The sequence below is a fragment of the Saccopteryx leptura genome, chromosome 3 (assembly GCF_036850995.1).
Source record: "Saccopteryx leptura isolate mSacLep1 chromosome 3, mSacLep1_pri_phased_curated, whole genome shotgun sequence".
In the NCBI taxonomy this organism is placed as follows: Eukaryota; Metazoa; Chordata; class Mammalia; order Chiroptera; family Emballonuridae; genus Saccopteryx; species Saccopteryx leptura.
The window spans coordinates 72,989,401-73,002,321 of record NC_089505.1 but is presented as its reverse complement, the minus strand read 5'-3'; the positions used below and the strand labels follow the sequence as shown (position 1 = coordinate 73,002,321).

General features: G+C 45.0%; 1 pseudogene; it reads right to left on the bottom strand.

The window, feature by feature from the left end:
• LOC136399296 (zinc finger protein 91-like) overlaps positions 1 to 12,921 on the bottom strand; it is a 48,619-nt pseudogene that overhangs the window by 17,190 nt on the left and 18,508 nt on the right.

Sequence of the window (12,921 nt, the reverse complement as noted above, 5' to 3'; positions counted from 1 at the left end):
AAGCAAACAAATGTATCCAGGAACCATCCTGCTAATCTCTGGGCTCACCATGGAATCACCTGGAGCATCTCAATAAATAAAACAACCATGGCGCTCCACCCAGAACAGCTTTCCAACTCTGTCGGGGTGGGCTCAGGTCATATCCTTTCTTAAAACTCCTGAAGTGACCTAACTGGAAACAGGTGGGGACAGTTCAGCTTTAATAAGCATGCAGATCCCTTGGGGACGAGGGCTCCACTCTAAGCTGTGGCTCTGCAGGTCTGCAGTGGGGCCCAGGATACGGCATCTTTATCTAGGTCCATGTGCTGCCTGCACTGCTTCCCCAGAGCTGTTTTCAGCAGCACTGGCTGACGGGGATCAGGCACAGCACCCTCAGATCGCTAGGTATATATTTAATAGAAAAACAATTTCGAATCATTTTTAATGTAATAACTTCTACAGTCAAAGTTTAAAAAGTTGAGACTCATATTTAGGAAAGTATGTTAAAAATTTGATATGAAATATCACCAATGCTTATTTCAGAAATTAATGACTATTTACAGAAAATCAGATCTTCAGCAGATGAAGATTCATCTCATAAAGTTTTCTTAAAATGAATTAAATGTGAGCTATAGAATAAAAATGTAAACCCAATGGACAGAAACAAAGAACACTCAATGCTTTTAATATTCGTTGAAAAAGCTAAAACTTACATAATTTCCCCAACGAATGTAACCCCAATACATTCAACTTAAATAAAAAAGAAATAAAAAATTCATGTGCTGATAGACTCAGTCATTTTTTGGCCTTGGCCCCCTCCCTTCTGCCATCTCAGGAACCGAGAAGAGACCCATGAGAAGTCTCATCCCTCTGAGTGAACAAGGGCTTCAACTGGAAGCAAGTGATCATAAAATTTACAAGCTGTATAAACTGAAAATTTGTAATTCTCATTCAAATCTTTTTAAGTAAAACATTTCAGCAACTGTTAAATAGATTATAAAGCCACAAGCCAATATCTCAACTTAATCATGCACACCCCATGGGCTCACCATTCAGCAGGTCCGAGTTCCCCTTCTTCCTGCTTCTACCTATTTGTGTCTGTGGATTTGTTTCTGACTCTTCCCTGCTTCTCTGCACCGTCGTCCTTTCCTGTGTTTCCCTTCCCTCCCCTGCTCTTTCTCCCTTTTTCTCTATTTCTGCCCTACACCTGTTCCCTGAAACTCCTGAAACCTATTTCACCTGAACGTGCTCGTTGTCCCTGATCTTTTTGAGCGCTCCCATCTCCACGCATGTCCGCGACTTTCTCCACCCGTCATGCGTCCCCTGCTGCCCGTTTGTCCTTCTTGTTCCCCCCCTAACCCCCCCACAGGCTGACTAAGAGCTGTTTCTCCCTCCGCTCCCTCATCCCTAAACCCCCTTTATGTCCCTACTCGCCCCCCAGCTCTCCTCCTCTGAGCCACTCCCTCCTTCTGAAGTGCCCCGTCCTGCGCCCCCACTTCTGCTCCCCAGCCCCCTCCCTGCGCCCTTCTCTCCGGGCCCCTCCCTCTCCTCGGGTTTCTCCCCTTTCTTCCCCTCGCGCTCCTCTCCCCGGTTACTGTCACTCTCCCCGTCGCGGTCCCCCCCGCACCCCCACGTTGCCGTCTCTTCATGGCCCCTCACTGCCCTCTCCTCCCCTCCCCTGTCTCTCTCCGTCCCCTGACCCCTCCCAGCCCCGCTCTGCGCGTCCCCGGGGCCCCTTCGCTGTCGCCGCTCCCACACAGCCTCCCCGCGCGGGGCCGGGGGCTCTTCTGGGACCCCGCGTTCTCGCTCTGAATCCCCGCCCCATGGTGAGTGTGCTCTTCCTGGGCCCGGGCCTCGTATTAAATGGGGTGGGGTCTCAGGAGGGGGTCCGCAGGTCCCCAGGCCGGGGGGAGGGGCGGGCAGTCCGGGCTCTACGGGCGGAGAGGCCGGGCGTGGGGAGGGGTGCACACTGTCCGTCTCCCCGGACTTTAAAAAGCGCGCGGGGGGGTGCCCCCTCAGGGGCGAGGCAGGGGGGGGTTCCACACCCAACGGAGGGGGGACACGGGGCGGGGCGGCCTCAGAGTTTTCCCGGAAACCGACGCGGAGCCCCCACCCGGCAGCGAAGCGGGCAGGCTCGGGGCCTCTCACCGGGACTCCGCACTCACCGCTGGGGGCTCGGGAGCGGGGCTCTCGGCGTCCGCAGCGACCCTCAGGCTCCCCACGTGCAGGAATGGGGACGGGGAGGAGCGGATTTAAACCGGGAAGAACGTTACCGGACCCAACAAGACCCTCACGACTCCACAGCCGCTTCGTGTGGAAGAAAGCGCGCGTGCGCACTGCCTCAAAAAACTGGGCGGGCTCGCAAGCGTTTCTGCAATGGGCGGGGCGTGACTAAAGGCGGTTTGTGCCCAGCCAGCCAAATGGAGAGGGGCGGGTGCAGGAGCGGAACCTGATCCACCTACAACTCGCTGTTATTATTATTATTTTTTTTTTAAGAGAGGAGAGGGAGAGACAGAGAAAGAGAGAGAGAGAGGAGAGACAGAGAGAGAAGAGGGGAGGAGCTGGAAGCATCAACTCCCATATGTGCCTTGACCAGGCAAGCCCAGGGTTTCGAACCGGCGACCTCAGCATTTCCAGGTCGCCGCTGTATCCACTGCGCCACCACAGGTCAGGCTCAACTTGCTGTTATTGATTGTATCTTATCTCTTCCTCTTTTTCCTCTTCTTCTCCATGTGAGAGGAGGTTAGACAGACATAGGATCTCCTGCTTGGGCCTGACTCGATATCCGGCAAAGCCCCTATAAAGCTATACTTTTGTCATCTATAGCTGTTGCTCGGCAACTGAGCCATATTGAAAGCCTGAGCCTGGGGATCCTTGGAGCCATCTTCAGTGCCTGCTGGCCAACTCGCTAAAATCAGTGGAGCCAGGACTGTGGAAGGAGACGAGGTGGGGGGAGGGTTGGAGAAGCAGATGGGCCTCTCTACTGTGTACCTTGAACCGGAATCAACCAGGAACATCCACATGCTGGAGGATAATCTATCACTGAGCCAAAGGGCCAGGGCCACTTTCCTTTACTCATTGGTTTGACTTAACCATGTCATTATTCCTAAAAGTTAAACGATTTTTGTCCTATGTTAAATTTATGATAACCTGCCACGTATTCAACTAGATCTTTGCCACATACAATTCTACTTTTAATATTTCTCTAAAACATGTCCTTTTTTTTTTTTTTTTTTTTTTCCTGAAGCTGGAAACAGGGAGAGACAGTCAGACAGACTCCCGCATGCGCCCGACCAGGATCCACCCGGCACGCCCACCATGGGGCGAAGCTCTGCCCACCAGGGGGCGATGCTCTGCCCATCCTGGGCGTCGCCATGTTGCGACCAGAGCCACTCTAGCGCCTGAGGCAGAGGCCACAGAGCCATCCCCAGCACCCGGGCCATCTTTGCTCCAATGGAGCCTTGGCTGCGGGAGGGGAAGAGAGAGACAGAGAGGAAAGCGCGGCGGAGGGGTGGAGAAGCAAATGGGCGCTTCTCCTGTGTGCCCTGGCCGGGAATCGAACCCAGGTCCTCCGCACGCTAGGCCGACGCTCTACCGCTGAGCCAACCGGCCAGGGCCTAAAACATGTCTTTACTGACATTTTATGTTTCTCAGCAAATACATTGTACAACTAATTATGTTTTAATATTTGCACCAGTGCAAATTTCTGGTGTTCAGTGAAGATTCATCCTGTTGCTAGGGCTGGAAAGAAGTTGTAGGGGGTTGAAATTAATCAAGAAAAATATTTTATTTGAGGTTGTCTGAGCTGTGGGAGGTTGTCTTTTTTAATTATTTTTTTATTTTTTATTTTTACAGAGACAGAGAGAGAGTCAGAGAGAGGGATAGACAGGGACAGACAGACAGGAATGAAGAGAGACGAGAAGCATCAATCATCAGTTTTTCATTGCAACACCTTAGTTGTTCATTGATTGCCCTCTCATATGTGCCTTGACCGCGGGCCTTCAGCAGACTGAGTAACCCCTTGCTCGAGCCAGCGACCTTGGGTCCAAGCTAGTGTGCTTTTGCTCAAACCAGATGAGCCCGCGCTTAAGCTGGCGACCTCGGGGTCTCAAACCTGGGTCCTCGGCATCCTGGTCCGACGCTCTATTCTCTGCGCCACCGCCTGGTCAGGCAGGAGGTTGTGTCTTAAGGACCACAAACCCCCTGAGAAAAGGTAGGGGAGAGGATATACAGGGGAATGGTTTGGAAGGGGCAGGTTGCTGGCATCCCATTAGGCTTGTCCATCCTTCTTTCTGGCCCACGTTCTCACCGATGCTCTTGGTTTCACTGTTTCTTTGTGCCCTCGGGGATGGAAGGTTCCTTCCTGCGATTAGAATTTACAGAAACTATCACAATTCATGTCTAGTGATTTTTACAATTTGGCTGAAATGAGCTTGGGGCTAAGCTTTTGATTTTGTTAGGGTCAGTTATTTTCACAATCTTAACTGAAACTGGCAGATGCTAGAAACAGCTTTTAGCTTATACCTAACACCTGCAGAAAAATTTTCCAAATTCATTATATTTGTAGGTTTTCTCCAATGAGTATAATTTAAATGTTTATCAGTAAACAATGAATCCAAACTTTCACATTTTTAATGCAAAATTAGCTTTTGCCACTATCACTAATTTTTAGGTGTGAAAATTAAGGAATAATTTCTTAACTTTATTACCCTTGGAGTATTAATTCTGATTTTTAATCTCCATGGTTGACCCTGATGTAACAGAAGTTTAATCCAATTCTTTTAACAAATCACTCCATGCATTTGTTTCCTGAACATGTAGTTTTTCTTTTTCTTTTCTTTTTTTTTTTCAAGCGAGAGACAGAGTCAGAGAGGGACAGATAGAGACAGACAGGAAAGGAGAGAGATGAGGAGCATCAATTATTCGTTGTGGCACCTTTGTTGCTCATTGATTTCTCATATGTGCCTTGACTGGTGGGCTACAGCAGAGCGAGTGATCCCTTGCTCATGCTAGCCACCTTGGGCTTCTAGCCAGCAATCTTGGGGCTCCAGCCAATTATCATGGGGGCCATGCTTTATTTTTATGTAGGTCAAGAAAATACAAATGTAAAAACTACCACTCTTACTAATAATCACTTCAGTTTGTTGATGGCCTTTCAAAAAATCACATTAGATCTCTTACAACAAACGAACAAAAACTGGGTAAGATGGGAATATCTCTTAACCTAGGGACAATGTATGTTTCATCTGCTTTCTTATGACCTCATGAAACAAAATTGTAGTTTTATGTATTATTTGCATTGCTACACCTCCTCATTGTTCCTCATCAGGGTACTCTAGGAAATGAAACTCCCATCTCACTAAGATTTTATTCCTATGAATGTTCTAACACCTGTACTTTGACCTGTAACAAAACAAAACCAGACCTGGCCAGACAGCTCGGTTGGTTACAGGACGGTCCTGAAGCACAGAGGTCAGTGGTTCAATACCCAGTCAGGGCACATACAGAAACAGATGTTCTTGATTCTCTCCTGCACTCTCCTTTCCTCTCTCTAAAAATTAATAAAATAAACATTAAAATAAACAACAAAAAACAAAATAAAATCATTGAGACACAAATACACATAATGAGTCCTGGACACAAAACATCAGTAAATGTATGTAGAAATCAATGCTTCATATAGTGGCCTATAGCTGTGTGAAGAATTAAGAGTAGAAAAGCATTCAATACCTGGAGTTCATGTGATGGTTGTTGTGTTCCTTTGGGCAGGCGCATGCACACGACCCAATACTTACCGTCCTATACAGACCCAACACAGGACACTGGAGAAGTAACAAACTGTGGGGCTTTCATTTTCATCTCTGCTCACCTGGTGCTCCTGGGACTTATGGTGACAGCTGAGAAAACACTGAAGGACAAATATTGCCAGTGGACATACCTCTGGCCATGCTGTGAATATAGGAAATGTTTGCATCCAAAATAATTTTTTGACCAAAGCTGTCACAATGTCAGTCCTCTGTAGAGGTGACCAACAGTAATATGACTGAGAATGAAACCTGTAAAACTTGTCCTGGTTCTACTTCAGTAAAGAAGGTAATGAGATAACACTGAGAAATTTTTTAGAACTCTAATCAATATCAGAGCCAGGAAGATCATTGCAATTTACAAACTCAGAGATGTCATTGTTATTTGTTAAGTATTCGCATTCAAAAGTAGACATTTTAGCAGTAAAACATACTGAGTGCTGCATAGTTTGAAAAAATATGTGAAATAACCACCAAATTGATTTGTCATTGTATGATATTAGAAAAATTCCTAACTACTGATCAGAAGATACAAGGGCTTGTGGGGCTGATGGAGGAGGGGGACAGCAGTGACTGGCTGTGGCCACAGCACTTCAAAGAATGGCTGTGACATCTGTGAAGCTGAGAATACAAATAGAAAAATGGTACAGAGGAAATGAAATAAACAAGTTTAACTTGCCTGAGTTCAGTAAGTAGTGTAAACTGGGAACAGGTGCCCTCTCTCCATATGCAGAGTTCATGCAAATTTTTTATTGTAAATATTTTTTCTCAAAAAGTTTTTTACTTTTTTTAAAAAAAGATTTTATATATTGATTTTTCTTAGAGAAGGGGAGATAGAGAAAGAGAGAAGGGGTGAGAAGAAAAAAGCATCAACTCACAGTAGTTGCTTCCTGTGTGTGCCTTGACCATGCAAGCCCTGGGTTTCCAAGCAGTGACCTCAGTGTTCCAGGTTGATACTTTACCCACTGTATGACCACTGGTCGGGCTTTATTTCACTTTAAATTGGTTTACCTTTTTTTTTTTTTTTTTTTTTTTTTTTTTTGTATTTTTCTGAAGCTGGAAATGGGGAGAGACAGTCAGACAGACTCCCACATGCGCCTGACCGGGATCCACCCGGCATGCCCACCAGGGGCAACGCTCTGCCGCGACCAGAGCCACTCTAGCACCTGGGGCAGAGGCCAAGGAGCCATCCCCAGCGCCTGGGCCATCCTTGCTCCAATGGAGCCTCGGTTGTGGGAGGGGAAGAGAGAGACAGAGAGGAAGGAGGGAGGGGTGGGGGGTGGAGAAGCAAATGGGCGCTTCTCCCATGTGCCCTGGCCGGGAATCGAACCTGGGTCCCCCGCACGCCAGGCCGATGCTCTACCTCTGAGCCAACCGGCCAGGGCTAAATTGGTTTACTTTTAATATTATTTTCTTATGATTTTAGGTGTTCTGCACAGTAGTTAGACAATCATATATTTTACAAAGTGATGCCTTAGATTACCTGCAGTGCCCACCGTGCAGTTCTTGTACAATATTACTGGGCCTATACACTCTTCCATTCCTTCCAACTGTTCTGTTAATACTAGTTGTACTTCTTAGTACCTTCACTTTTCTTCCGTTCCCCCAGCACCCTCCCCTCAAGCAACCACCTGTCCCCTCTCTGTATGTTTCAATTTTATTTTTTTCTTCAGATTGCACATGTACCTGAAATCACATGGATTTACCTTTCTCTGACTGACCCACCCTGGATGTACTCCACCTCCTACCTGTTACCACATTACTGTGATGGGAATTTGCTTCTGAATCATGGAGGGTCTATCACACAGACAACTCTGTGGTTTTACTTTGTGTAGAAGTCAAAACACAAAGACTTAGGACACCATCAAGTTTTTAGCTGAACAAATTGGCAGAGAAGAAAATAACTTCTAAAGAGTGACAATACCAAAAGAAATGTTCATCTAATAGTGTTTCTCTTTACTAGAGACATGAAATGAAACATACCAAATAAACTGCAATGTATTGTGATCTCTGTGCAATTATTTCCATTTTCAAGTTGATTTTTTAAAGATTTTATTTATTCATTTTAGAGGAGAGAGAAAGGAGAGGGGGCAAGTGGAAGCATCAACTTGTAGTACTTGTTTCCCATATGTGCCCTGACTGGGCAAGCACAGGGATTCGAACCAGCAACCTCAGCATTCCAGTTCAAAGCTTCAAACACTGCACCACCACAGGTCAGGCTTCAAGTTGATGTTTGAGTACTGCTAATTTCAATGGATTTATTCAATGAACCACTCTTCATTTTCCTGCATAGGACTTATAAAAACTATTTCATAACCTACACATAAGGGAAAACCTACGATAGGTTTTACATGAGACACAAGGAAGTAAACAAGAAACTGAAATGTTTGATTCTACATCCAAGTCAAGAGATCTGGAAAAAATAAATTGTAATGGAGAGAGAAAATGATTCATATTATGAACTGTAAGATCCTTCAGTTTATTAGTCAATCATCGCATACCTGTAAATTACATATATGGACCCACCATTTGCTTTTCCTTCTCAGGATACACGTACACACAATACACACACTTCTTCCTCATTAGTCCTCTTATTCCTACACTACATCTTTACGTTACTTCATGTGCACACTGCAGTTACTGTGTAGCAATCCATGTTATTAATCTTTGGTTATAGTCTCAAAAATAGAGGTGAAAAATAATATATAGAGTCAATTAGTGATTTAGAATTCCAAAACTGTGGCTTCCTAGTTATATTTACTCAACGGTTAAGCAGAGCCTATGATATTATTGGATGGTGAACAGCAGTTACACTAAAGATTACAAGGGGAAATGAAATAGAAAAGTGTATTCCTCACAAACCCTTGACAAAATACAGCTCACTCCAGGCCGGGATACCAGGGGAGACCAAGCCAGTACACATAGACAACAGGAGGACCCAGAACATGTGCCTTTATGAAGTTCTTGAGCTAACTGTGGAATGTTCAAAGCAAATCAAAATGAGCAAGGTTTCAATAAACCATGTAGAGACCTCTTCTGTGGGCTACACACAGTAAAAGTCCTGAGGTTCAAGAAAGACTGCTCACAGGGCTGCTGCAGTCATGTCTGCAACTTACATTTCCTTGTACCTCTTTGAGCTTTGTCTTGTGCGAACAGTTGTGAAAGAAGAAAGTGTCAAAAATAAATGCCAAGTCAGCAATATTATGAAGTAATTTAGCTGGATTCTAAAAAAAAATACTCCTGTTGTAACCATCATAATGCTTAAGTAGGTACAATAAAAATATAAAATGTATGGGGAAATATTTCTATTTAATTTAAGGTTAATGGCCACTGGACAATGGACTGCCAATGAAGTGATTCCTACGCGTTAGCAAGCAGTGTACTGTTAACAACGACCTTGAATAAGGTGGGATAGTGAAGACATTCAAACTCGTTTAGCTTTATTAACAAAAACAACACTAACTTCAAACATCAAACACAGCCTATATAAAGAATGACAAAAACAGTATGTGACCATGTGTCAAAATACACAAGACAAAAATTTGACATGCATTCCTGATTTTCTCATGTAATGATCTGAGAGCTGTGCTTTCTTGGTTTTCAGAACAGAGGGAAATCATTTACTAAACATACATGTACAATATCATGAACTTAGGGATGAGTTGTTTATACATTTTCTGGTGTATCTCTAAAGATATTTTTATTTAAGCCACATCTACTAATATTCATCACACTCTCCATGGCTCCTATGAAGATACATGAGAATTGAAAAAAAACAAAAACAAAACAGGCCTGGCTGGTTGTCTCAGCGGTAGAGTGTCGGCCTGGAGTGTGGAAGTCCTGGGTTCGATTCCCAGCCAGGGCACACAGGAGAAGCACCCATCTGCTTCTCCATCCTTCCTCCTCTCCTTTCTCTCTCTTCCCCTTCCACAGCCAGGGCTCCATTGGAGCAAAGTTGGCCTGGGTGCTGAGGATGGCTCCATACCCTCTCAGGCAGTAGAATGGCTCTGGTTGCAACGAAGCAACGCCCCAGAAGAGGAGAGCATCACCCCCCTGGTGGGCATGTTGGGTGGATCCTGGTTGAGTGAATGCGGGAGTCTGTCTGACTGCCTCCCGCTTCTAACTTCGGAAAAATACAAAGAAAAAAAGGAAAAAAACAAAAAACTACTGGCCCTGACCAGTTTGCTCAGCAGTAGAGCATCAGCCCAGTGTGTGGAAGTCCCAGGTTCAATTCCCAGCCAGCACACAAAGGAGAAGCACCCATCTGCTTCTCCACCCTTCCCCCTCCTTTCTCTCCATCTCTCTTCCCCTCCTGCAGCCAAGGCTCTACTGGAGCAAAGTTGGCCCAGGCACTGAGGATGGCTCCATGGCTTCTGCCTCAGGTGCTAAAATGGCTATGGTTGAAACGAAGCAATGCCCCAGATGGGGAGAGTATCACCCCCTAAAGGGCATGCCAAGTGGATTCCAGTTGGATGCATGCAGGAATTTGTCTCTTTTTTTTTAAAGAGACAGAGTCAGAGAGAGGGATAGATAGGGACAGACAGGAACAGAGAGAGATGAGAAGCATCAATCATCAGTTTTTCGCTAACACCTTAGCTGTTCATTGACTGCTTTCCCACACGTGCCTTGACCGTGGGCCTTCAGCATACCGAGTGACCCCTTGCTTGAACCAGCGACCCTGGGTCCATGCTGGTGAGCATTTTGCTCAAACCAGATAAGCCTGCGCTCAAACTGGCCACCTCGGGGTCTCGAACCTGGGTCTTTCCGCATCCCAGTCCGATGCTCTATCCACTGTGCCACCGCCTGAGGCAGGAGTTTGTCTTCCTGCCTCCTCATTTCAATAATTAAACCAACTGCCATCTTATTTTCATTCAAGAGCAACTGGTAAGATTTAAAATTCACTGCTCATGTGTCACTTTTTTAAAATTTTTATTTATTTATTTTTTACAGAGGCAGAGAGTGAGTCAGAGAGAGGGATAGACAGGGACAGACAGGAACGGAGAGAGATGAGAAGCATCAATCATTAGTTTTTCATTGCGCATTGCAACACCTTAGTTGTTCATTGATTGCTTTCTCACGTGCCTTGACCACGGGCCTTCAGCAGACCGAGCAACCCCTTGCTGGAGCCAGTGACCTTGGGATCAAGCTGGTGAGCCTTGCTTAAACCAGATGAGCCCGCACTCAAGCTGGTGACCTCGGGGTCTCAAACCTGGGTCCTTCTGCATCCCAGTCCAATGCTCTATCCACTGCGCCACTGCCTGGTCAGGCGTGTCACTTTTTGAATATTATTTATTGAGTTTAGAGAGAGGAGAGAGTGAGAGAATGAAAAAGTAGTGGGAAGCATCAACTTTTAGTAGTTGTGTTTCCATTGTGCCTTGCCCAGACAAGCCAGGGTGTTGAACCAGTAACCTCAACGTTCCAGGTCAGTGCTTTATCCAGTGCACAACTGCAGGTCAGACAATGTGCTTCTTTTTTTATGTTCTTCCATCTGACACTAATGCAATATTGGTGCTGTGAAAACTTCTTCCATGGTGATGATGTAAATCGTTTCTAGTGAATGAGGAACATCTCATTTAGGTTTTTTTCAGACATGGAACATTACCATGACCTTGATCTTCATGACAAAGAGATATGAGTGAAACCCACCAAATAGAAAGAATTCACAGACCTCTGAGACAAAAACCTGTAATTCTGCATACACAAAAGGGAAAAAATAGCTTCAAGTGATCTGAGAGTAGAATCACATTTATATATTTTGTCACAATGTATCAAATACTGTCGACATAACAAAATTGATAAGTAATTTTACATATCCAAGATCTAACCCTTGATATACTGAAGCATACTTGAACGTTAACTAAGTTTTGAAACTTTTTGGTTACTCCCGATAATAAATATTCTGATTTAGAGTAACATATGAAAACAGGCACTGACTGATATTCCGTGATATATAAGATTTGATTTTAATTCAATACATTCCCTCATATTTTATTTTTAAAGATTTACTGATTTTACAGTGAGAGGAAATGGTGGTAATGGGGAAATGAGAAGTATTAGCTCTTAGTTGCTGCCCTTTAGTTGTTCACTGATTGCTTGTCATATGTGCCTTGACCGGGCAAGACAGAGGTTTCTAACTAGCAACGTATGTTCCAGGTTGATGCTCTATCCACTAAGGCACCACAGGCCTGGTCCTTGTTTTTTATTGTTTTCTTTTTTACATCTTTATGGTCTCCGGACAGTATGAACTCTGAGTTAGCTTCTGAAGTGTGTACTTTGAAGTAAGGTCTTTCAACATACAGTGGTACCTTGACACACGAGTTTAATTTGTTTCATGGCCAAGCTCATGACTCCATTTGCTTGTGTGTCAAATTGAATTTCCCGCCCTGGCCAGTTGGCTCAGCGGTAGAGTGTCGGCCTGGCGTGCAGGAGTCCCGGGTTCGATTCCTGGTCAGGGCACACAGGAGAGGCACCCATTTGCTTCTCCACCCCTCCCCCCTCCTTCCTCTCTGTCTCTCTCTTCCCCTCCCGCAGCCGAGGCTCCATGGAAGCAAAGATGGCCCGGGCGCTGAGGATGGCTCTGTGGCCTCTGCCTCAGGCGCTAGAATGGCTCTGGATGCAACAGAGCGACGCCCCGGATGGGCAAAGCATAGCCCCATGGTGGGCGTGCCGGGTGGATCCCGGTTGGGCGTATGCAGGAGTCTGTCTGACTGCCTCCCCGTTTCCAGCTTCGGAAAAATGGAAAAAAAAAAAAAAAAAAGAATTTCCCCATTTAAATGAATGGAAATGCAATTAATCCATTCCAAACCCCCAAAACCACATGAATTTTTATATGCTTTTAAATAAGAAAATGATTTTATAAATAACAAATATATACATATACATATACACACACACACACACACACACACAATAAGAGAGAATGTAAAGAAATAAACTGGTTTATGAGGTGTATTTACCTTCAAGTTCAGGCAAAGATGCTGGCGGAGGGGAAGGAGACTGGCAGAGGTGGTTTTCACTTCGTGCACTATTGCTTAACATAACTTACTCTTTACATACTTAGTGCTACACTTAATTGCAAAATTTAACTTACATACTACGTATAATGTGTAACTTTATTGCTAAACTTAATTGCTATTTT